General features: G+C 42.1%; 1 protein-coding gene and 1 long non-coding RNA gene across 2 annotated transcripts in view; one reads left to right on the forward strand and one right to left on the reverse strand.

Annotated features, from left to right (window-relative positions):
- Nucleotides 1-686: 686 nt before the first annotated feature.
- ZNF12 (zinc finger protein 12) overlaps nucleotides 687-24,028 on the reverse strand; it is a 35,384-nt gene continuing 12,042 nt past the window's right edge. Inside the window, exons 3-5 of the transcript XR_009733622.1 lie at nucleotides 9,823-12,078; nucleotides 4,103-4,219; nucleotides 687-4,002 (exon numbers count right to left, since the gene is read on the reverse strand). The gene's annotated coding sequence lies outside the window, so the exon portion shown is untranslated. The remainder of the gene's footprint in view (nucleotides 4,003-4,102; nucleotides 4,220-9,822; nucleotides 12,079-24,028) is intronic.
- Nucleotides 12,077-23,543, forward strand: LOC133238776 (uncharacterized). Its single transcript, XR_009733624.1, has 3 exons — nucleotides 12,077-12,921; nucleotides 13,198-13,287; nucleotides 22,922-23,543. It is a non-coding gene; the product is annotated as an uncharacterized LOC133238776 (long non-coding RNA).

Raw genomic sequence — 24,028 nt, forward strand, 5'->3', positions numbered from 1 at the left:
TCTGGCAACCACTATTCTACTCGGAGTGGATTTTTTTATCAATTTTTAAAAAAACTTGATTCTTTAGCATCCTCCACAGGTTTCAAAGAGATGATTTTTTGAGAATCATTTTAATCCATTGCAGTTACTATTGTTTTCCTTTTGAGTTATCTAAACTTTAGTACTTTTTTCATTTTTTACTGTTCTTATTAATGCTCAAATTGTTTCATCTATAGCTAACTGGAGCCTCTTGAAGTTGGCTCCAATGTCCTTTTACTCAACAGTAACAATCATTAATAGCTTCCTTACTTCCTTATATGACAGGATGTGCCAGGCTTACCTTGAAAATTTCCTACCCAAAACGTCTAGTTAGCCTTTTCTCCAAAAGCCCTGATTCCTTTAGAGGGGAGTGATATTTAGGGACCACAGTTTGGGTGCTGGGGTGTTCAGTGCTACTAGGTTGATTTTTTTTCCCCTAAGGAAAAAATAATTTTCTACCTGGAATTCAATACCCAGACAAGCTCTTCTGCTTATGAGCACAAATAATGATATTTTTTGACATGCAAGAATTCAGAAACTTTACCATCCATTCACTATGGTTGGGAACTGAAAGGTTATTGCTGAGCCATGAAAGACGCCAGGATTCTTGGCCTCTGGAGTAGAAGAGTTCTATTTGGAGCCAGTGACAAGGCTTGATCACTCAGAGCTTTTGTGTAATAAAGTTTTATTAAAGTATAAGAGAGACAGAGAAAGCTTCTGACATAGACATCAGCAGGTGGCAGAAAGAATGCCTCCCTGCTAGTCTTCAGCTGGATGTTATATAGCTGCTAGCAGTCTGCTAATTAAAGAAAGGAAATGTCTCAAAACTCAGACTGGCATCAGTTCCCTCACCCACAACACACATTTTGAGATAACATTGGCACAAGGTGAGTTGTCCGGGGCCATAAAATGATTGACATGAATCTTGAAGAAAGGCAGGTTTCCAAGCAAATACAGTCTCATTAACATGGCTTAAGAGAACATTTGCATGAGTAAAACATACTGATTTGTCAAGTCGGTTCTGAGTCTTAGGTGAACAGACTTGAAGACAGAGTCTAGGGTAAATACACGGTTAATTAACATAGCTTAAGACAAACATTTCCATAAGAAAAATGCATTGGTTATCTCAAAGTTTGAGAAAAGTTAAGTTCAGGTAGAACCAGGTGTCGTCATCAGTTCAGTCACTCAGTCACGTCCGACTCTTTGTGACCCCATGGACTGTAGTATGCTAGGCTTCCCTGTCCATCACCAACTCCTGGAGCTTATTCAAACTCATGTCCCTTGAGTCGGTGATGCCATCTCAAGGTCTGAGAAAGTTAAGCTCAGGTGGAACCAGGTGTTGTCATGGCAACACATAATTTTAAAAAGAAATCTCTTTTTAAATTTGTATAGAGAAGGAGGGAAAAATCTAACGCTAGTAGTTTGTTTCCTCCTGGAGCTTAAGAGAGAGATTAAAAAAATGTCTGATACTTGCAGCCTATTTCCTCCGTTTGGAGACCCCTGGCCTTCCTGCCTATTACCCTGTCAGAGCCACGTGAGAAATGAAAAGAATCACTGAAGAAAGAAAAAGATTTGGAATGTAGGAAATAGCAGAGCCAGTCCATGAGAAAGAGCTCCCCAGACCAACAGCTACACACCAGTCCGATTTGAGCTAGAGGATGGACAGCTTCAGGAAGGAGGTTTCTGTGGAACAGGGGGAAACTGACAGAGTGGTAATCATGACCAAGTAGTCAGGCATGGAAGAACAGGGCTGGGGGGAAAGGCAAGTCAGAATGTAAAAATGAACACTGACTGGGAACAGACAACTTTAGGTATGAAGTGAATGGTCTTAAGGCACAAATTGGATCAGGGAGGAACCAGGATCTTGCTCCCACTCTGAGTGTGTTTCCCAGCACAGTGCTTGAAGCAATAGGAAGACCACTCTACTTTTTCCATCACCAAATCGCACACAAGCACATCTAACTGGTAGAGCCTAGCTTGAATCGAGAACCCTAGCAGCAAGGAAGTCTGGGAAATGAAGTTTTTAGCTTTGTAGCCTCAGTGGTATGGAAAAACACACTAGACAGAGTGAGAAGGGGTATATATGCCCACTCACCATATCCTTACCCTTGGTCGTCAATGGGGAACCCCCTAAAAAGTTGCTTGTGGATCCCAGAATTTGTGGGGTGTGACTGGTCCACAATGTTGAAATATGTCAGCCCTGCTGAGACCATGTGTGAAGTTCTATGCCAAAGACCAGCAAATACTGCACTTGCCGTACATAGAAGGTTCTGGATCTGTTTGTGTATCTGAGAGACTTGGAGTATCTCTTCTGCGAGTGTCATTGGAAAACTAAGGAACCCTAGAGAGGTCAGAACACATCTATTCTTCTCCCACTGGACCATATATACTTCATCCAGACATTCCTCCTAATGTTCTGGACCCTTGCAGTAGAAATCACATGTAGATTCTTTCTTCTTCTTTTTTTGTTTTAATTGAGGTAAAATTTACATCACATTAACCATTTTGAAGTGAAGAGCTCAGCAGCATTCAGCGCATTCACCGTATTGTGCACAACCCCCTCCATCCAGTTTTAAGCATCTTTATCACTTGGAAAGGAAACCCCATACCTGTTAAGCTGTCACTCCTGGTTCCCCCTCCCAAACCGCAGCAATCACCAATCTACTCTCTCTCCATAGATTTGCCTGTTCTGGATATTTAAATAGAATTTAATAACTTTAAATATTTAAATTAATTCCATATAAATGGAATTAAACAACATGTGACCACAGTCGTGTGGTCATGTCACTTAGTACAATGTTCTCAAAGCTCACCCACACTGTAGTGTGTATCAGCACCTTCTTCCTTTCTGAGGCAGGGTAATATTCCATTGTGTGTATAGACCATACTTTAGTTATCCACTCATCCATTGATGTGGACTGTTTCCACCTTTTGACTATTGTCAGTAGTGCTGCTGTGGACACTCAAGTACAAGTATTTGTGTAAGTCCCTGTTTCAGATCTTTTGGGTAAAGTCTAGGAGTGGAATTGCTGGAATTCACACGGTAATTCTGTTTAACTTGTTGCAGAACCACCAAACTGTATTCCAACACAGCTGCACTATTTTACATTCCCACCAGCAACACGTGCAGGTTCTAATTTCTCCATATCTTCACCAACACTTGTTGTTTTCCTTTAAAAAACTATAGCTATCCTAATAGGTGTGGGCAGATTCTTAATAAGCATTGATAAACAGAGTGTAGGCATAAGAGTTTCCTGTCCACAAAGCAAAACAGATGAGGAAAATTTGACCTGGGTCATGAATCAATCCACATTTTTTGGATACATTTCTCGGATACATTTCTCCACGGGACTAAATTGTATCCCTCTGATCTGAAGATTATTACCTAAGACCTACCTCTGCCTTGATGCCAGTGTGACAAGGGAAAAAATGGTACACATTTCGGATGAAATGCCCAGTGAATGAATAGGTTTGTGACTAAGGGAAATAAGGATTTGATTTTTTTCTTTCCCTAATTCTGACCAAGCAGAACCTTGCCCTTGGCAAAGGCTGGAACCCATCATTTAGATTAGAAGGCTTAAGAATTTTCTGAGACAGAAAGTCTTCCCTAGTGCTTGTCAACCTGCTTGACTTAAACTATTTCTCCAAGATAGGAAGCCCTTTGCTTTGGGTATATCAACTGGAAACAAGTGTGTTCACCATCCTGCTATAATTTAACACAGTGCTGGAGCGCCCATGCAAGGGAAAAGGTGATATAAGGTTTTCAATGGAAGAGAGAAAAAATATCATTATTCTTAGATAACATGATCCGGAAAAATATAAGAACCCATTGGTAAAATACTAGAACTTATAGAAGAGGTCATACAACCTACAAATATCAGCAGTGTTTCTCTGCAGTTGCATTTGTTATTATAATCCAGCAATTCTAGTAAGTGGTATTTCGATGCACTTGGAAGGAATGATGTCAATTCTCCCCAAATTCATCTGCAAATTCAATGCAATTTTAATAAAATTTTCAGCTGAGGTTTTTGAGAGCCTTGATAAATTTCTGTGGGAGAGGAATAGTAAAGAGGGAGCAACTTACCTTACCAACAGGAGGAAAGCACAGACTATTCAGCAGATGATGTTAAGGCAATTGGCTGATGATACTGGATCCCTGCTTAACCTCATATCAAGAAGTGCATGCCAAATAATTAAAGACCTGAATATAAAAGTAAAGCCATAATATTAGCAGAACAAAATGTAGGCGATATCTTTGTGACCTCAGGGTAGGAAATAACAAAACTCCAATATCATAGCCATGAGACAAAAAAAAAAAGATGAATTTGATTGCTTCAAAATTTATAAATTTGTATTATGAAGCGTTCTAGAGATAAACTTAGATATCAGAGGGGAAAAATATTTGCAATATCTAAAGTATTTGAGGAACTCCCGCAAATAATAATAATAATAAAAGACAGTAGTCTAATGAGGAAATATGGATTTTGAAAATTTACAGAACCGATTTTGTTTTCTGGCTTGATGACACATTTCATAAAATCTGGAAAATTCTTAGACAATACTGTATAACTTTGCCTTTCCATCATTCTGTTTTCTTCTTCTGAATTCCTATAGAATCTTGGATTAAATTGTATTTTGATCTACACCTCCCTCAAGGTACAAAAATCCACCCAAATAGATCGTATACTTAATGTAAAACCTAAAACCATGAAGCTTCTGATAAAACACAGGAGAAATTTTTCTTTTTTTTTTTCCTTTTTGGCTACAGCACAATGCACGCAGGATCTTAGTTCCCCAACCAGGAATAAAACCCATTCCCCCTGCAGTGGAAACACAGAGCTTTTCAACCACTGGACTGTCAGGGAAGTCCCCAGAGGAGAAAATTTTCTGAACAATTGGTTAGGCAAATGTTTTTTAGATAGAAGATCCATAGAAGAAAAAATGATAAATTAAGCTTTAGTAAAATCAAGAAATTCAAAAGACATTGTTAAGAGGATGATAAAACTGGGAGAAAATATTTACAAGTCACATATCTGATACAGGAGTTATATCCAGAAACATAGTTCAATTAAATAAAAAGTCCCAACAATAAAAATAATCTGACAGCAGAATGATAATAAATAGTTCATAAATATATGAACTAATTAAATGTATTATACACCAAATACAGTCCTTTTCAATTTAAATGATTACAATTAATAAAAGTGGAAATATTTAATTAACTCAGCAGCTATTCTTTACTGTTTTGCATTATATTCACAGCCTGTAAGCACTGAATTCTGCTGACTGTGTATATTCTAGTAGTGGATGTAAAGGTTTACTGATTATCTCTAATAATTTAATTATGCATTTCAACTTCTAAAAAAAGAACTCAGAAAGTTCAATAATAGGAAAACAAAGAACCTTGATTTTAAAAAATGGGCAAAAGATTTGGGCACTTCACTCAAGCAGTTATATGGATGGTAATTAGTTACATGAATGTAATTAAGAAACTCAGCATTACCAATCATTAGGAAAATACAAAATTTTTTTTTGGCTGTGCCATGCAGCATCCCTGTTCCCCAACCAAGGACTGAATCTGTGACCCCCTCCTGTAATGCTATGAGCCCCCCCTGCAATGGAAGCATGGCATCTTAACCACAGGACCACCTGGGAGTTCCCAGGAAAATACAAATTTAACCCATGATAGGATACTACTACACACCTACGAAAATGGCTGTAACTAAACAAACTGACTACAGCCAATGATGGCAAGCATGTGGAGCTGCGTAAACTCTCACACATCAATGGTGGGAATGTAAAGCAGTCTGGCAGTTTCTTAAGCTGTTAAATATGCATCTACCATATGACTCAGTTCTTCGACTTCTAGGTATTTACATAAGATGAATGAACTGAAACCCACTCAAATGTCCAGTGACAGGTGGATGAGTAAACAGGGAATGGTTTGTTCATGTGGTGGAATACATCTTGGGAATAAAAATGGAATATAATATTGATACATTCAACAACACTGGTGGACCTTAAAATAATTCTGTTGCCTTCAAGATGCCATTAAAAAAGGCATATGATTCCATGTAAAATTCAAAGGTTCTAGAAAATGCAAACTCATCTATAGCAACTGAAAGATTAATGATTGCTTGGGAATTTGTGGGAGGGGGCGCTAGGGATAAGTAAGAAGTATGGATTATAACGGAGAAGGCAATGGCACCCCACTCCAGTACTCCAGTACTCTTGCCTGGAAAATCCCATGGACGGAGGATCCTGGCAGGCTGCAGTCCAGGGGGTCGCTAAGAGTTGGACACGACTGAGCGACTTCACTTTCACTTTTCACTTTTATGCATTAGAGAAGGAAATGGCAACCCACTCCAGTGTTCTTGCCTGGAGAATCCCAGGGACAGGGGAGCCTGGTGGGCTGCCGTCTATGGGGTCGCACAGAGTCGGACACGACTGAAGCAACTTAGCAGCATGGATTATAAAGGAGCATGAGGAAACTTTGGGGGCTCTGATCTGTTCATTATCTTGATGTGATATAAGCGATGAATGAAAGCCGCTCAGATGTGTCCTACTCTTTGTGACCCCATGGGCTATACAGTCCATGGAATTCTCTAGGACAGAATACTGGAGTGGGTAGCCTTTCCCTTTTCCAAGGGATCTTCCCAACCCAGAGATTGAACCTGGTCTCCCGCATTGCAGGTGCATTCTTTACCAGCTAAGCCACAAGGGAAGCCCAAGAATACTGGAGTGGGTACCCTATCCCTTCTCCAGCCGATCTTCCCAACCCAGGAATCGAACCAGGGTCTATTGCATTGCAAGTGGATTCTTTCCCAACTGAGATATCTTGATGTGGTGATGGTTTTATAGATATATCTTGTGCCCAAACTTATGAAATTGTGTAGTTTGTACACATTCAATACACTGTATGTCACTCCTACCTCAATAAAACTGTGCCTCTGTTGCCTCAACAGAATGGCTACCTCCCAGCTGTGTTGTTAGTATCAAACAAGTGGAAACTTATAACAGCTCTTGGCCTGTTAGTGGTAAGGGCTCAAAATGTGTTATTTCTTACTGTTGTTATCAATACAAACATGGAGGCTCAGAGGAAAGTTTTAAGAAAGGAATTTCTTACTAAGCAGGCAATATTACCACCTACATAGAAAGGGGAGAAGTATAAGAATCAAATGACTTGCAAGTAAAAGTAAAATTTCTTAGTTTTTCTGAAATCTGTTTTTTCTATTCTTTAAAAGTGCATTTTTATCTTAAAAAATAGTCCCAGAATCCTATTGACAGCCAAGCCAATTCTAATTTCAGTGTTAAATAGGATGCTTGCATGATAATTTCTCCAAATTCCCTGTAATTCCCATTTTGCATTGGTTTAAATTGCCTGGAGAATTCCATGGAGAGGATCCTAGTCGGGTCCCAAAGAGTCGGACAAGACTGAGTGACTAACACGCTCACTTTCACCTTCAAATCCTTTGGAATTGCCTGGGAAATTTTCCCAGGAAAACAAGTTTGTGTGAGAGAGAAACAAGTAAGTAGCTTTTCTTGGCACAGAGGATATTACTGTTCAACGTTAATAATTAAGTACTTATATTTCCTTAGATAAGCTCGTGTCTGAGCGATAACCCAATTCCTGCAACCCCAGAAAACACAGTACATAGACTACTTCCCATCAATCTTCAAGCCCTTTTACCATGTGGTAAAGTGTTAAATACCCTCTGTCTTAGGTCGGTTCTCTGACTCCTCATGATCCTTTAGAATTTTTTCTTTATAGTAAAACTGTCAGAAATACACACGCCTAACGGTTTATTGACTATGCCAAAGCCTTTGACTGTGTGGATCACAATAAACTGTGGAAAATTCTGAAAGAGATGGGAATACCAGACCACCTGACCTGCCTCTTGAGAAATCTGTATGCAGGTCAGGACACAACTGTTAGAACTGGACATGGAATAAAAGACTGATTCCAAATAGGAAAAGGAGTATGTCAAGGCTGTATATTGTCACCCTACTTATTTAACTTATATGCAGAGTACATCATGAGAAACCCTAGGCTGGATGAAGCACAAGCTAGAATCAAGATTGCCAGGAGAAATAGCAATAACCTCAGATTTGCAGATGACACCACCCTTATGGCAGAAAGTGAAGAAGAACTAAAGAGCCTCTTGATGAAAAGTGAAAGAAGAGAGTGAAAAAGTTGGCTTAAAGCTCAACATTCAGAAAACTAAGATCATGACATCCGGTCCCGTCACTTCATGGCAAATAGATGGGGAAACAGTGTCTGACTTTATTTTTCTGGGCTCCAAAATCACTGCAGATGGTGATTGCAGCCATGAAATTAAAAGACCCTTACTCCTTGGAAGGAAAGTTATGACCAACCTAGACAGCATATTGAAAAGCAGAGACATTATTTTACCAAAAAAGGTGCATCTAGTCAAAGCTATGTTTTTTCCCAGTAGTCATGTATGGATATGACAGTTGGACTATAAAGAAAGCTTCAGTTCAGTTCAGTCACTTGGTCGTGTCTGACTCTTTGCGACCCCATGAACTGCAGCACGCCAAACCTCCCTGTCCATCATCAACTCCTGGAGTTCACTCAAACTCACGTCCATCACGTTGGTGATGCCATCCAGCCATCTCATCCTCTGTCATCCCCTTTTCCTCCTGCCCCCAATCCCTCCCAGCATCAGTCTTTTCCAATAAGTCAACTCTTCGAATGAGGTGGCCAAAGTATTGGAGTTTCAGCTTTAGCATCAGTCCTTCCAAAGAACACCCAGGACTGATCTCCTTCAGAATGGACTGGTTGGATCTCCTTGCAGTCCAAGGGACTCTCAAGAGTCTTCTCCAACACCACAGTTCAAAAGCATCAATTCTTCGGCGCTCAGCTTTCTTCACAGTCCAACTCTCACATCCATACATGACTACTGGAAAAATCATAGTGCAGAAGAATTGATGCTTTTGAACTGTGATGTTGAAGAAGACTCTTGAGAGTCCCTTGGACTGCAAGGAGATCCAACCACTTCATCCTAAAGGAGATCAGTCCTGGGTGCTCATTGGAAGGACTAATGTTGAAGCTGAAACTCCAATACTTTGGCCACCTGATGCGAAGAGCTGACTCACTGGAAAAGACCCTGATGTTGGGAAAGATTGAGGGCAGGAGAAGGTGACAACAGAGGATGAGATGGTTGGATGGCATCACTGACACAATGGAGATGGGTTGGGTGGACTCTGGGAGTTGGTGATGGATAGAGCGCTTGGTGTGCTGGGGTCGCAAAGAGTCAGACACTGAGGGACTGAACTGAACTGAACGGTTCAGGACGGTCATCTCTGGAAGAATGTGTGAGATGCTCTTTCCCCTTCCTTCATTTGTGTGCATTTGTATTTACCTTCGATTGTCGTGTACTGCGTCTTAAAATTTGCCCCCTCCCTTCTTTTTCATTCATGTTTTTAAAAATTGCTTGGCTGGGCTAATTTAACTTTTCACCTGTGTTGTTAAATCTCTCCCTCGCTGGTGGCTGCGAGGAGGCCCCTCACCTCCAGGTGGGGCTGAAGGGTGACGCAGAGCAGTTGGGGCTGGGGCGATCCAGGAGGCGGTTAGAGGGGGAGGGGCAGGTGAAGGAGGTGAGGAGAGGCGAGGGTGAGGTGAGGAGGGACTGGCTCCTTGTGAGTGAGGGGGATGTTGTGGGGGCGCGGGCCGGGCCGGGCCCTCACAGGCCCCGCCCACAACGGGCTGAGCCTCCCGAGGGCCTCCTGCTCACCGCGTTGGGCTCTGCGCGCAAGCGCGCGTCCGTTGCGGGCGGGGTGTACCTGTGGTCTCCTGCCTGTCCCCGTGTGGTCGCGCGTTGAGGTCGGCTGCCTGGTGAGCGTGGGCGGCCGGAGGCCGCGAGAAGGGGCGCGGGGCGGGGACACAGGCACTGCCGCCTGGGATGCGTCCCTGACTCGGGAGACCCCCTGAGGGCCGCGTTCGGGGAAGATGCCGCGCCGGCTGCGGCGTCTCCATTCTAACCGCCGAGGCTGCCCAAGCGCGGCCCAGAGGACAGAGCGACTCACTGCCGGCCCCCGCATCCCAGCGAGGTGAGACGAGCTCTGACGCTGCCCGGCGTGGCCCCTTCGCGGCGCGCGTCCTTTAGGCCCAAATACGGATCCGTGTGCCGTAGACTGGAGGCGGCGGTGGTTTGAATCCCGGGTTTCCCTTGTTCAGTCGCTAAGTCGTATCCGACTCTTTGGGACCCCACGAACTGCAGCACGCCAGGCGGTTTCCCGTTTTCTTAGATTTGTGGTCTATTGCCTCTCGCTGCGCTATCCGGCGCAGCTGTCCGGGGCCGGGGGCACTCCAGCCGCGGGTGGCCTGCCGTTGTAGAGGAGCGGCCGGAGCCTCCGGTAGCTGTGTGTTCTCAGAGAGTCTGGCCCCGAGATAGCTTCCCGCTGAAGTGAATCAGTCTCCAAGGCTCTGTTGGAATAAGGCATCTCTACCGAGGTCAAGAGGGGGCTCCGCGAACCTCACCGGGAAAAACCCCCTGCCTTCCACGCTCGGATCCGAACCCCATCCGAGCTCCAGGAGAGCAGCGGCAGAAACTCAGAAAAGGAGTGTGTCGCTCAGGGGAAGAGAGAAGGGAGCTGGGGACAGGGACGGAAGGCATGAGAAATGTGGCCGGTGTGGTGGGGGTGCTGGGCGATTCTCCCCTCCCTTCATTCTCCACTACTCCTTTCCAGAAGCTGGTCAGCTTTGTAACCATGTCCGGCATCTGTAGTTGCTTTTCTGTTGTTACTACTCTCAATCAAGAGTAGCAGTAGTTTCTGGAGGGTTTGCCAGGATTGTGTATTTTTGTCTCATTTAACAGAAGGGAAAAAAACTTGAAGGGGGAATTGACCGGTGAAGAACCAGTAAGAGGCACATGGAAGTCCTGGCTTGTGCTTTCCACATGATCACACAGAAACATGTTTCCTTAAAAAAAAAAAAAATCCTTTTGAGTAACAGCAAGTTAGAAGAAACAGTTTTGTTTTGTTTTTAAACAAAACACCTAAGTTTAAGGGCCCTATCCCTTAAACTATGAGGATTCTCAGACTCAAGGGGTTAATATCTTGGTAGTAAAACAGTTACACAAAATAGCCTTTAGGTTTTCTCCTCTGCAATATCAGTTTTAATGAAGGCATCATATCTTGAGACACTATCATTTGCTTAATAATTCTGCTTTAGATGTTTCTGTGTTAGTGGGCAGGGTTGTAAGTAGTTAAAGCAGTAAGTTAGCCTTGCTCTCCTTCTCCAGGATCACAGTTACCCAGCTGGCGTGTGGAGCATCAAGGAGCTCTCATCATCCTGTTGCCTCTTCCTCCTCTTCCAGGAATGCCTTCCTAGGTTTGGACAGTCTTCCAAGAACAACAGAAAATGAGCAAATGCCAGGTGAAGTGTTTCTCTTCCCTGTTCCCTATTTTGTTTTCCAGTGGATTTCCGGGCGTTTTATTAGTCTGTTCATATATTAAGATGGAAAAGTAGAAACAGATAAAAAGCTACCAGAATGGGGTTCATCCTGTCCTTCCTGCCCCTCACCTCATCCTGGGTGGCATCTAGACTCTACTACCTTTAAGATGTCATCATTTCTTTTTTTTAATTTCATTTTTTAATATTTTATTCATGCATTTACTTTTTGGCTGTGTTGGATCTTCACTGCTGCACAGGCTTTCTTTAGTTGCAGCAAGTGGGAGCTACTCTAGTCGAGGTGTGCATTACGGTGGCTTCTCTTGTTTCAGAGCATGGGCCCTAGGGCATGTGGGCTCAATAGTTGCAGCTTCTGGGCTCTAGAGCATAGACTCAATAGTTGTGGTGCATGAGCTCAGCTGCTTCATGGCATGTGGGATCCTTCCAGATCAGGGATCAAACCTGTATCCTCTGCATTGGCAAGTGGACTCTCCACCTGTGAGCACCAGGGAAGCTCCTTGTTGCTGTTTAATGTAAATGTTACGGCTGCGACAGAGATTGCATGCGTGTCTTCACTGGCTCCTCATTGTCTTCAGTGGCCACACCTCCCACCTGTGGAGGCAGAAGATACCCCAGTGCTTTCTTCTCTGCTGGGAAGAAGACAGTAGATTGGTTACATTTAAACATTTAATGAAAGAAAGATAAGTTAAGCTTATCATTATTGTGTGGATTAAGAGAATGTATATATTACTTCAATGCTAGAAAAGAAGGCAAAAGGAGAAGGGGGTGGCAGAGGATGAGATGGCTAGATAGCATCTCCGATTCAATGAACATGAATTTGAGCAAATTCTGGGAGATAGTGGAGGACAGAGGAGCCTGGTGGGCTACAGACCATGGGGTAACTTGATGCACATGAGTTTGAGCGAACTCCGGGAGTTGGTGATGGACAGGGAGGCCTGGCGTGCTGCAATTCATAGGGTCGCAAAGAGTTGGACACGACTGAGCGACTGAACTGAACTGAATAATACCTTACTACAGGAAGAGTATTTGTAGATATAATTTGTCTCCTTTAAGCTCCTTGAAGGCCAAACAAAAAGGACTGATTTAACTCAACAGTCTTGGCAAGCTGGGACAATTTCAGACGCATGGTAGGAACTTCAGTTTTTGTTGGAATTAATAAGTTAATACATCATCTGGATTTTCCTATCACAATACCACTTCAATCTATAACCACAAAGCAGCGTGCAGATTGGCAGCCTGTATAATATTTATGGTAAATTTAAAACATGTTAAGAATTATTTTGCACATCTTTCATGTCACTCAGTACTGATCTCTTTGGTTTGAATAGAAGTGTGCTGGCCAAGGACCCATGTCATTCAAGGACATGACTGTGGACTTCACCCGGGATGAGTGGTGACAACTGACGGGTATCAGAGGACGCTATACTGGGATGTGATGCTGGAGAGCTACAGCCACTTAGTCTCTGTGGGTGAGATGTCTTCTCTGTGTAATGCCTCACTGTTTTTCTTTCATTAGCTGCCAAAACTTATGAGCCCTTGGTTAAGCTTTATGATATTAGTGTGTTCATCTTACGGGTCAGACATGTTTGCTTGGGCACAGAAAGCTTGCTGTTCTCACCTTCCAAAAGAAAGGTTCAAATGGGCACCTTTCTCACGTGACTCCTGAACCTGCACCTTCCTCATCCTTCAGGGGCTCTGATGTCCAAGAGGCTTGTCAGAAGTCTTACCCCATGTCTTACTCACAGGGTACTGCACTGCCAAACCAGAGGTGATCATCAAGCTGGAGCAAGGAGAAGAGCTGTGGCCATTAGAATTCCCAGGCTGGAGTGGTCCCAGTGAGTTAACCATTATCAGGTGGAAAAAAAGCCAGTGGAAATGTAGACCAGGTAGCTTGGTTCAGAAACTGGGACCTTTGGTCTCTGTGTCAGTAATACTCTTCAGGGTACTCAGACCTTTGAAAGTAACTGAATGGCAAGCCAGCCTGCCTCAGATAACCCAAACTGTACTTCCATCCCTCTTAAAACACCAGTGCTTTCCTTTCCTGCCTGCCTTTTAAGGAAGGTGACCGTTCTTGTTCCCAGCATCGACCACCTGCCTGCCTCTTCTTAGACCTTTGTTCTTGGTTTCTCCTTTTCTAGTATTCATTTCCCTCCATGGACTACTTTCTTTTCAGTTCCTGCCCCTGCCCAGGCATTCGTTTATTCATTCTGCAAATATTCCTATCCTGTGCCACCCATGCTCTTGGAGTTGAAGATACACTGATAAACCAGCACTTTCCCTGAGCTTCTGGAGCTTACACACTTTTCTCAAATAGAAATATAAACAAGTCTTTTTACATTATTCTACTTAATTTTTATTTACTTTCACTAGAATGTAAGCTTCATGGGAACAAGGTCTTTTTTCTTTCATGTCTGTTTCCACTGTCTCATATAGTGTGTTTAGCATTTAATAAAAGTTTGTCAAATAATGAATTCCTACCATTCATAAGAAAAAGTCCAACAGCCCAAGAGAGAAGTGAACAAGATACATGAAAAGGAGACACAAATGGGAAACAAAAACACAAATGATAAGAATATCTACAACTCTGTTGGTAATCAGAGAGAGAAAAAGTATCACAGTGAAATAGCATTTTCTATCCTCAAATTTGCCAAAAATTATGCCATTGTAATTAAGATGTTTTAGCAAACAGTTCTGATCATTCGATCACTCTGTCTTCTGGGAAGTTTGTTAAGAACTAGGCTTCCTATGTCCCTTCCCTTTAACGCTTCCTCAGTACTCATCTGTTACTCAGTTAAGCTTTTTGCTTTACCCAGTGACTGAAAAATTCCACCTCCTCCACCTCAGCCTCATCCGCCCTCTACGCTGCATTTTACCTGAGGTGTTACAGGTCTTTCATTGTCAGTATGGCAGAGACTAACCCTGAAAGCTTTTCTTCCAAAATGTAAATCTCACATTCCTTGTTTCCACTTACTTAGGCTCTAACACTTTTCTTCTCCTGTATCTGACGACCACAGAAAGCACATGTAGTACTGATCTCTCCCTAGTTTCTCTTACTTTTTAATTTTCTTTTGAAAACTGTCTTCTATACCTTATATTCTTACCTTCCAGTGACCTCACTCAAAACCAGAACCTTATTCTCTGAGGCCTTATTTCATTCCTAATTCTAAGTATATATTTTAAAATCTAAAGCATCTGTTTTGTCTTGTTGCTGGCCTTATATAAACCTAGGGCTGCCCTCTATTACTTAAGACTCCTCTTCTTAAATACGTCAAGCCATATTCATCCTTTTTTGCTGATGTTGTCCAAACACTTGTGGTTAAGTTCATACATATGTCTTACCCACACCTACACCTGTTTTTGAGGTTTGCCTTTCCAGACCCTGAAGAAAGGGTTTAGGACTGTGCGTGGTGTGTAGTTAACGCTTGTGTGTTTTATACTAGTTGATGTTTGAGCTCAAGTTCACACCTGTTCTGAAGTGCTTTGTACTCTCTCCCCTCTTAGAATTTGCATTTTAGTTAGTGGCTGAGCGACAAGGACTCAGACCTCACCATGCACTGTGACACCGGAGAGCATGTGGGGCCTCTTTTTTTTTAACTTTTCCTTCATTTGATGGGTAATACATAACAGATATGCTCATCTATTAATACTCATAGGTTTGACTGTCTATTCAGAAAGCATTTCCTAAGTACACAGGCCTATGCCACTTACTTGCAGATTCTGATTCATAAGGCATATAGATTGACACCGGGCTATGACAGTTTATCCTCCATGTTTTGAATAAAAATTTCCAGGTAATTCTGGAATGGGGGAGGGATAATTTAGGAGGCTGGGATTAATATACACACATTTACTGTATGTAAAATAGATAACCAACAAGGACCTACTATATAGTACAGGGAACTCTGCTCAATACTCTGTAACAACCTATATGGAGACAGACTCTGAAAAAGAATAGATATGTGTTTATGTATAGCTGAATCACTTTGTTATCTGCCTGAAACTGACGCCACATTGTAAGTCAACTAAACTGCAGTATGAAATAAAAATTTCCAGATAATTCTGATACTATTTGAGATACTATACATCTACTCAGAGGGACTCAAAGGCAAGTAGAGATACAATAAACCCTGCTAGAAGCATAGGATGTAGTTGGGAGAGAAGAACAAAATGATGTGATATATATTGAAATTCAGTGTTATCAAGTATTATTGGATAAAGTTAGTTCTTTCCATAGTGTGTTAATAAAAAAATATAGGCAGTAACTACTTTAGTGTTGGAGAAAATGGAGTTTAAGAGGCATCATTTTTTCAAAGTATGTGAGGAAAGGAGGGGGAGAGAGAGAAGCAGAGGGAGAGGGAAAGGGAGATACATTTCCTGGAGGACTTCTAAATTTTTGTGGAAGCAAAGCTGAAAAGCAGACTACTGAGTGTAAAAACCTGTCAGACTGTGACTTGTGATTGGGAGTGAATATTTTAAAAAATATTTTATCATGTGTTTTTGTAAGGATATGTTGAACAAGTACTATGTCGTATTTTCCCATTGGCTTATAGGTAGTGGGCTCTATCTGAATACATAAATGTTTTATCCCGTGCCTAAGATTTCCCCTGCTATGTCTTCTGACATCCATGTATACTCATATTCCTTGTTCTACTTCCTATTCATGGTTTTTGTTGGCGTAATCAACCAGTTATCTGTGTGTTTCCTTCAGCTATAGTTTCTTCTTTTAAGTTCTGATGGTCTTCTTTGTAAAACAGCAAATCTATGTGTGTTCATTATAGTTTTATGCTTCATTTTCCAACGTAGCAGATATTTTCTATTTTTCCTTTTTCTGATCAAAAGAGAAAGTATATGCTCAGGATTTCATCATAGGAGCTTGGGACTAAAAAATTAGAATCACTGATGTAATAAATTATATTTACATGAGAAATGTGTTAGCTTTTTCAAGTACACCTAACTTTTCTTATTTATGACCTTATAGACAAAGGCCACTCAGTCATGTCTGGCTCTTTGCAACCCCACTGACTAGTCTGCCAGGCTCCTCTGTCCATGAGATTCTCCAGGCAAGAATTCCGGAGTGGATTGCTATAACCTTCTCCAGAGGATCTTCCCAACCCAGGGATTGAACCCTGATCTCCTGCACTGCAGACAGATTCTTTACCATTTGAGCTACAGGAAAGTGCTAAATCTCATCCCACCATTGCTGGGTGGACAGAATGATCTCTGTTCGCTTCCAAGGCAAACCATTCAATATCACATGAATCCAAGTCTATGCCCCAATCAATAATGCTGAAGAAGCTGAATTTGAACAGTTCTATGAAGACCTACAAGACCTTTTAGAACTCACACCCAAAAAAGATGTCCTTTTCATTATAGGGGACTGGAATGCAAAAGTAGGAAGTCAAGAGATACCTGGAATAACAGTCAAATTTGTCTTTGGAATACAGAATGAAGCAGGGCAAAGGCTAACAGAGTTTTGTGAAGAGAACGCATTGGTCATAGCAAACACCCTCTTCCAAAAACACAAGAGAAGACTACACATCACCAGATCAGACTGATTATATTCTTTTCAGCCAAAGATGAAGCTCTATACAGTCAGCAAAAACAAGACTGGGAGCTGACTGTGGCTCAGATCATGAACTCCTTATTTCCAAATTCAGACTTAAATTGCAGAAAGTAGGGAAAACCACTAGACCATTCAGGTATGACCTAAATCAAATCCCTTATGATTATACAATGGAAGTGACAAACAGATTCAAGGGATTAGATCTGATAGAGTGCCTGATGAACTATGGATGGAGGTTCGTGACATTGTACAGGAGGCAGGGATCAAGACCATCCCCAAGAAAAAGAAATGCAAAAAGGCAAAATGGTTGTCTGAGGAGGCCTTACAAATAGCTGAGAAAAGAAGAAAAGCAAAAGGCAAAGAAGAAAAAGAAAGATATGCCCTTGCTGCTGCCAAGTCACTTCAGTCGTGTCTGACTCTGTGCGACCCCATGGACTGCAGCCTACCAGGCTTCTCCGTCCATGGGATTCTCCAGGCAAGAACACTGGAGTGGGCTGCCATTTCCTTCTCCAATGCATGAAAGTGGAAAGTGAAAGTGAAGTCACTCAGTCGTGTCTGACTCTTAGCGACCCCATGGACTGCAGCCCACCAGGCTCCTCCATCCATGGGATTTTCCGGGCAACAGTACTGGCGTGGGGTGCCATCGCCTTCTCCCATACCCTTGCTATATCTTGCTGTTCTTTGAATGCAGAGCTCCAAAGAATAGCAAGGAGAGGTAAGAAAGCCTTCCTCAGAGATCAACGCAAAGAAATAAGAGGAAAAAATAGAAAAGACTAGAGGTCTCTTCAAGAAAATTAGAGATATCAAGGGAACATTTCATGCAAAGATGGGCACAATAAAAGACAAATGGTATGGACCTAAAAGAAACAGAAGATGTTAAGAGGTGGCAAGAATATACAGAAGAACTATACAAAAAAGATCTTCATGACCCAGATAACCACAGTGGTGTGATCATTCACCTAGAGTCAGACATCCTGGAATGCGAAGTGGGCCTTAGGAAGCATCACTATGAAAAAGCTAGTGGAGGGGATGGAATTCCATTTGGGCTATCTCAAATCCTAAAAGATGATGCTGTGAAAGTGCTACACTCAGTATGCCAGCAAATTTGGAAAGCTCAATAGTGGCCACAGGACTGGAAAAGGTCAGTTTTCATTCCAATCCCAAAGAAAGGCAGTGCCAAAGAATGTTCAAATGATCGCACAACTGCACTCTAGCAGCAAAGTACACGCTAGCACACGCTAGCAAAGTAATGCTCAAAATGCTCCAAGCCGGGCGTCAACAATATGTCAACTGTGAACTTCAGATGTTCAAGCTGGATTTACAAAAGGCAGAGGAACCAGAGATCAAATTGCCAACATTCGCTGGATTATCGAAAGAGGAAGCAAGTTCCAGAAAAACATCTGCTTTATTGACTACAACAAAGCCTTTGACTGTGTGGATCACAACAAACTGTGGAAAATTCTTAAAGAGATGGGAATACTAGAGCTCCTGACCTGCCTCCTCAGAAATCTGTATGCAGGTCAAGAAGCAACAGTTAGAATTGGACAAGGAACAACAGACTGGTTTGAAATCGGGAAAGGAGTACGTCAAGGTTGTATATTGTCTCTCTGCTTATTTAACTTCCATGCAGAGTACATCGTGTGAAATGCTGGGCTGGATGAAGCACAAGCTGGAATCAAGATTGCTAGGAGAAATATCAATAACTTCAGATATGCAGATGACACCACAGCAAAGAAGAACTAAAGAGCCTCTTGATGAAAGTGAAAGAGGAGAGTGAAAAAGTTGGCTTAAAACTCAACATTTGGAAAACTAAGATCATGGCATCCGGTCCCATCACTTCATGGCAAATAGATGGGGAAACAATGGAAATAGTGTGAGACTTTAATTTGGGGGGCTTGGAAATCACTGCAGATGGTGACTGCAGCCACAAACTTAAAAGACACTTGCTCCTTGGAAGAAAAGCTATGACCAATCTAGACAGCATATTAAATTAAAGCAGAGATATTTCTTTGCTGACAAAGGTCCATCTAGTCAAAGCTATGGTTTTTTTAGTAGTCATATATGGATAGGAGAGTTGGATTATAAAATAAGCTGAATGCCAAACAATTGATGCTTTTGAACTGTGGTGTTGGAGAATACTCTTGAGAGCTCCTTGGACTGCAAGGGGATCCAACCAGTCACTCCTAAATATCAGTCCTGAATATTCATTGGAAGGACTGATGCTGAGGCTGAAGCTTCAATACTTTGGTCACCTGATGCAAAGAGCTGACTCACTGGAAAAGACCCTGATGCTGGGAAAGATTGAGGGCAGGAGGAGAAGGGAACGAAGAGCATGAGATGGTTGGATGGCATCACTGGCTCTATGGACATGAGTTTGAGTAAGCTCCAGGAGTTGGTGATGGACAGGGAAGCCTGGCATGATACAAATGTTTCAGATAAGAACTCTGATGAAATTAACATACGTGGGAAGTTGCTTCTTGGTAATAATCAAGAGGATACTCATCCTGGGAAGCATCCAACAACCATAACCAAGATGGGAGACCCTTGAGTCATAATGAGGACCCTTGTGCGCAACAGAAGATTTGGCCTTGGGACCACCTGTGGAAGGTCATGAGTGCAGAGTAGCCACCTCCAGTGAGGCAGCCACCATCCCACCACAGAAGACTCAAACAGAAGAGAGTACCCAGGATTATGAGGAACAGGGAGGGGCAAGATACCAGTGACAAGTCAGCTCTCCAAATCCAGCAGGAAATGCACAAAGGAGAATCACTCTGAAGTTAATGAGTATGACACATCAACCCTCTTTCAACATCAGGAAATTAATGTAGAGAAAACCCACAAATCTCATGGAAATGAGAATAATTTCAGCAAGAAGTCCCATCTTACTTAACCTCATAAAACTCACGAGAGAAAATATTTGAATGTAGTCACATCAAGAAATCTTTTTACCAGGAGTCCCACCTCACTGAACATCAGAAAACACACAAGAGGAGCCATGTGACAATAATAAATGTGGGGAAACCTTCCAGAAAGCACAAGACACCATCCAGCAAAGAACTGATGCAGGAAAGAAAACCTGTGAATGTGACAAAGCCCCTGGGAAGTCAGCCATTACCGACCAGCAAAAGAAGCTTCAGCCATTACCGACCATCAAAAGAAGCTTCATGTGTGTGATGAGTGCAAGAAATCCTTCCCTCAGATCTCAGCCCTAAAGCTGAGCCAGAGTACTCACACATAAGAGAAGCCCTACCAGTGTAAGGATTGTGGGAAATCTTACGCAAAATCAAACTTCAACCATCACCAGAGAATTCCCACAGGGGAGGAAAACAGGAGTGTAAGGACTGTGGGAAATCTTTCTGTGTGAAATCAAATCTAACTAAACATCAGAAGATGCATACAGGGGAGAAACCTTTCAAATGCAATGACGTGGGAAAACTTACTCAGGTCACAATTTGCTGATCACCAGAGAACACACACAGGGGAGAAGCCCTGCAAATGTGATGAATGTGGAAAATCCTTCTATTCTGTGTAAATCAGCATTGCACCTCCACCAGGGTAAAAATACAGAGAAGAAACCCTATAAGAGTACTAAATACGGGACATCCTTCTGCTCTAAGTCAGCCCTAAATTATTCATCAAGTCTCTCATACAGCAAAGTAACCCTATGACTAATGAGTGTGGGAAAACCTTCTGTGTGAAGTCAAATTTCACTAAACATCATAAAATTCACTCAGGGTTGAAACCATATGAATGTAATGAGTGTGGCAAATCCTTCTCTATGAATTTGACTCTCTGTCCATCAAAGAACTCATACCAGGGAGAGACCCCATGGGTGCAGTGAATGTGAGAACTCCTTCTACAAAAAGTCAGACCTCACAAAACATCAGAAAACACACGGGAGAAACCACACAAATATAATGAATGTGGGAAAGCCTTCTATATGAAATCAGCCCTCATTATACACCAGTAGACTCACAGTGTAGAGAAATCCTTTAAATGCAGTGAATGCGAGAAGTCATTCTATGTGAAGTTGCTTCTTAATAGTCATCAGAGAAATCACACAGGAAAGAAATCCCATGTGTGTAAAGTATGTGGGAAAGCCTTCTCTATGAAGTCAAGCCTAACTGGTTTATCAGAGGACACACTCAGAAGAGAAATACTTCAAATGTAATGAATGTGAGAAGTCAACCCTCAGCACCAGAGAATACACATGGCAGAAACCTTAAAAATGTAAAGAATGTAGTAAAACTTTCTTTCAGAAGTCACACCACACTTCACATCAGTGAATACACACAGGGAGAAACCTTATCAATGTGAAGAATGTGGGAATAATTTCCTCCAGAAATCACATCTCATTGAACATCAGAGCACACACACTGGAGAGAAACTCCATGGGTGTAGTAAATGTGTAAAATCTTTCTGTTTTAAGTCAGCCCTAACCATGCATCAGAGGACTCACACAGAAGAGAAGGCTTATAAATGTAGTGAATGTGAGAAACCTTTCTGAAATCATACCTCACTGTGCATCAGATAACTCACACAGGCAAGAACCCCTTCAAATGTAATGAAATGTGGGAAAAGGTTTTATGTGAAGTCAAACCTCATTAATCATCAGAGAATCCACACAGGGGAGAAGCCCTATGAATATAAGAGATGCAAGAAGTCCTTCTGTATGAAGTCAACCCTCACAGTACACCAGGAAACACCACAGGGGGGAAGCCTTATGAATATAATAATATGGGAAATCCTTCTACAAGAAGTCAACTCTAAATATGAAGTGATTCACACACAAGAAGTATCCTGAATGGCAGATGTGAAAAATATTCCTGTGTAGAGTCGTATGTGTCATACCTTTGAGATTTCATGGGAGAAAACTTGAGCTCATGTACATCAGAGAGCTCATTAGGAGAGAGGGTCTCCAAGAATGTTATTTGTGGAGATGGGGTGGAAGCAAGGTTTCTTTGATTTTACCTTTTTATGAATTTTTAAACTTTGAACAAATGAGTGGTTTACATATTCAAAAGTAAAAAGATTCTAAAATTGAAATCAACTTAGTATCAAATTGGCAACTTGACCACACAAAAGAAGTGATTCTTTGAAGAAACTCTGCACTCTATGTTATGATTATACATCCTTAATGGAACATGTTTGAGGACAAAAATGACAGCCAAAAATTATAAAATCACTCATCAGTTTTCTTCCTGATAATATTGCTGTTTATTTGAATCTATTTTGTGTACATTGTAGGAGAAAGCTAAAAGAAATTATAAAAGTTACTAGGAATCAAAACTTCCAGTTTAAGAGATAAGACAACCATAGAAATCAAAGAATTCATGTGACCTCCCTATGATGATAAATATGAATCAAAAAATATTATTTAAAAAATTACTTATTTCATAGCTTTGTCCACTGAGTAACACCTCCCAGAGTGGTGAGCAAAGTCAGTTCCCAACATTGGCCCCTACGAAGAACCAGGACTCCTTGGAGAAAGAGCTGAGTCTAGGTCACACCCAGTGTGTACAAGGTGAGCCTGGGCCTCCTTGGTCAAAAACGAAGGAAGCACTAATCAATGGGAATGTGTCAGAGGTCAAATGTGAGTCAAACATGAGGCAATGTGACGGCACTCCCCTAGTTTTGCAGGCTGGCTCTGTGTTGGGTACGTCTTTAGTGCTTGACCAGGCTGGTTCCACTCTGCCTTAGTCTTCACTTCCAGCTTACAGAGTTGCTAGGTGAGTGCATAGGGACTTTCCACATCTTTTCTGAGTCATGTCCCACCCTGCACACATACAGTGTGCACATGGAAGCTTTTAAAAGCTCTTATCCCCACACACGTCAGCTTCCCAACCTCTTCCTTCCCCGGCTTCTCGGTATGTCTGCTGCTCACCTTGACTGTTATCCTGCCCCAGGTTGCTGCACCCAGTACTTGTGCCTTTAAATGCCTTTGGCACCAGCCCTCTGGGAAGACTGCTCTGAGCCCAGGAGACAACAAAGGTAAGCCCTGCTCCCTTCTTACAGACAGTGGCCAATAGGTGAGATGCACAGCCCAGTCCTATGGGAATGAAGTCTGATTCTTGCCTGCCCCAGAAGCCTGTACCTAGAGCACCAGTTGTCACCCATTGGCTGCTGACCTGAGGTGTGGGGGGATGTTGGCTGAGCAGCTCTGCCAGAAAAGGCACAGGTATCCTTTAGGCAACTGAGCCATAAAATTCTGGCTAAAACTGAACAGAATAAAACATTATTGAGGATTTTAAGTGTGAGTCTTTAATTTTCCTGTGTGTATGTCTTCAGTATTTCTGGAGAAGTCCTGGGCACAATGTTAACTGTACTACTCAGCTCAAAACATATTATCAGTGTTGGTTTCTGTGTAGATCCCATTCTTTCTTCATGCCAAACCCCAGTTCCATCCCTTCCCTCACAGGCACTCACTGATAAAGGTAGGACCTTTAGCACTCACCATTGTAACTTCTGTAAGGGTTTGTGTGTAACTTTAACTGATATAAGCATTGTTTACTTGTATGACATCTCATTCCATCCATTTTTTCCATTCATATCTAAAACTGCTAATTGGATGTGCTACATGCAAGTACAACACACACTCTGACTGCTAGACACCACCCCAATGCATGATCCACCTTTTACCCACCTCTTCTAGTGATGGTCACCTAGGATACCTCAAAATCTTGCTGTGGTGAAACTCCCTGTATACACATTCTCTTGTGTATAGAATTTCTCAGGGGTTTATAAACACAGGGACTACTGCACGATACAGCATTAAATTTAAAAGGTATGTCCAGGTCAGTATCATTTTACACACTTCTGCAGGATACAAACATTACCAGTCACCAGGATAGAAACATTACCAGTCACTGCAGTGGAATAAAGAAGAGAGGGTCACTCCATGGCCTCGGAATATTGCCCTGGTGTTAACAATGGTCTTCATTTTGACCTGTTTGAGAGGCCAACCAATGAACCACCATTTCACTAACACTAGGATGACGGGGGGTGGGGGTGGG

This window comes from Bos javanicus, chromosome 25, assembly GCF_032452875.1.
Source record: "Bos javanicus breed banteng chromosome 25, ARS-OSU_banteng_1.0, whole genome shotgun sequence".
NCBI classification, from domain to species: Eukaryota; Metazoa; Chordata; class Mammalia; order Artiodactyla; family Bovidae; genus Bos; species Bos javanicus.